This window comes from Siphateles boraxobius, unplaced genomic scaffold, assembly GCF_051911475.1.
Source record: "Siphateles boraxobius isolate OS27281-9 unplaced genomic scaffold, OSU_SipBor_1 46, whole genome shotgun sequence".
Taxonomy (NCBI): domain Eukaryota; kingdom Metazoa; phylum Chordata; class Actinopteri; order Cypriniformes; family Leuciscidae; genus Siphateles; species Siphateles boraxobius.
This window is the reverse complement of record NW_027509097.1, coordinates 5,132,944-5,134,950: the sequence shown is the minus strand read 5'-3', so window position 1 is coordinate 5,134,950 and position 2,007 is coordinate 5,132,944. Positions and strand designations below refer to the sequence as shown.

Genomic DNA, 2,007 nt, shown 5'->3' with positions numbered 1-2,007 from the left:
GCGGAAGTTGCCGTTTCCTGTTAAAGGTCGGACCTGCAACTGAACTGTTTCTTCATACAGCAGAAACTGCTACCACGTCGTCTCCTCTTGTTGTTCTGTCACTCCATCTTCCTTCCTCTCTCACCATGCACATCTCTATGCCACTCACTCTTTATCTTTACATATTTAGTCTCTATTTAAACCACCACAGTGCAGTTCAAACAGGATGCTCTGCTCTCATATTTTCCATGGTTTGACATTCTGTAGTTTGTCACCCGTCTGTAGCTGTAGCACACTAACTTTGCAGCATTTGACGTGAATGTTCCTTGCGGTGTGTGATACGTTCTGGTGAATATTAGCAGATAACATTCAGTTGTATTGGAGAACACCACTGATTTGCATTAGGAGAGGAAAAAGCTTCAGACCGCAAAGCAACAAAGGTGTGGAATCTAACATGTACCAAACTCTATGTTGGAAAGAATCAGTGGGAGAATGTGTTTTTCAAAATAAAGACAATGCTCATTAATCTGAGCATATCATGACTATATGTAGATTTAAATCCTAAAAGCAAATAAAGGGAAGAAAAAGGAAAAAGAATCCCCATTTTTTTCCATAAATGGTCCAAGTTATTTCAGTCTCTACTGAAAAAAACTGGCAAAAAAAAAAACATCTGCATTATCTACACTAAAGGGAACAAATGCTTTACAATTTCCAAGGGAGGCATAATTGCATTTGTTTTGTTAAGCATAGTTTTGCATACAGATAGCTTGCTATTTCAGTTAGGCTCAATTATCTGCAGGAAAAATTGTGATGTAAGTGTTAAGAAAATATTAGTCATTAATATTATTTATTGATTCTACCAACATATAATTTCAAATTGCATTTGTACGTATATGGGAAAATATCACAAAAACACATTGTCCCTTCCTTCATTTACAATTGTAAATCTCAATATAATATAATATAATATAATATAATATAATATAATATAATATAATATAATATAATATAATATAATATAATATAATAATATAATATAATATAACTTCCACAATGGTTGCAGATTGCAATGCGGTGCGAAGAGTTATAGCGGCATCATGCGGTCATTATGAAGAACTTCTGGTGTTGAGAAAGATGCGAATTTGTACCCTGGACAACACGATACAAAAACAACACAAATAAAGTTAAAGATAAAACCAGGCGTAAAAGTTTGACAGTTTATTTATTATTCAGTTTGATTTTAAAATAATCTTTAGTAAATGCCAAAGCAAAACCATGTATATTTTTATATTTCATGTTTATCTCTCCATCCTGAATGTGCAGTAGTAGTGGTAGTAGTACATGTTTTGCATGTTACTGTATTGCATGTTGTAGACGGACTGAAATTCATATTGCATGTTGTCTTGTTCATTGAGTTGGTTTTTTTATGTTTATAAATAAAGTATATATTCCTGATTGAATAGAAATGTGGACTCACTGGAAAGGGGGACTCTCTCCGTCGTATTGACCCATTATCACTATGCGCCGCTGGTGTAGTGGTATCATGCAAGATTCCCATTCTTGCGACCCGGGTTCGATTCCCGGGCGGCGCACTATTTATTAATCCTCGAATTAATTCACAAATGTTAGGCTACAAGATATTGTCCCACTCAACTATAATATTAAAGAGGCTCTTGATAAAGTGCAATAATTCCTGTGCAAACTTCAGAACTTGCCAGGCCTGGTTGTATAACCAGTATTAAAAAAGTATTAAGTATTAAAACACAACAACAACATATCTGTACTTTCTGGTGCTTGCTGCTGTAGTCTATTTTCTATTAAATAGATTTATGTCCCGCTTGTTTTTCTAAAGTTTCGTTTACGAATACAAACGGTCGGTGTCTTCGCTTGTTAAAGCGCGTGGCCGCTATGAGTGGGCATTTTATTGGTTAGATCTACTGAATCAATACCGGTACGCAGTACGCACCCTTTTTTGAACAGTCGGTATTTTGAATCTAAACTCGGAGCCGCACATGAGACATCGTTCAT

General features: G+C 35.3%; 1 non-coding gene across 1 annotated transcript; it reads left to right on the top strand.

Moving 5' to 3' along the window:
* Nucleotides 1-1,500: 1,500 nt before the first annotated feature.
* On the top strand, nt 1,501-1,571 carry trnag-ccc (transfer RNA glycine (anticodon CCC)). The gene has a single exon. It is a non-coding gene; the product is annotated as a tRNA-Gly (tRNA).
* The last annotated feature ends 436 nt before the right edge of the window (nt 1,572-2,007 follow it).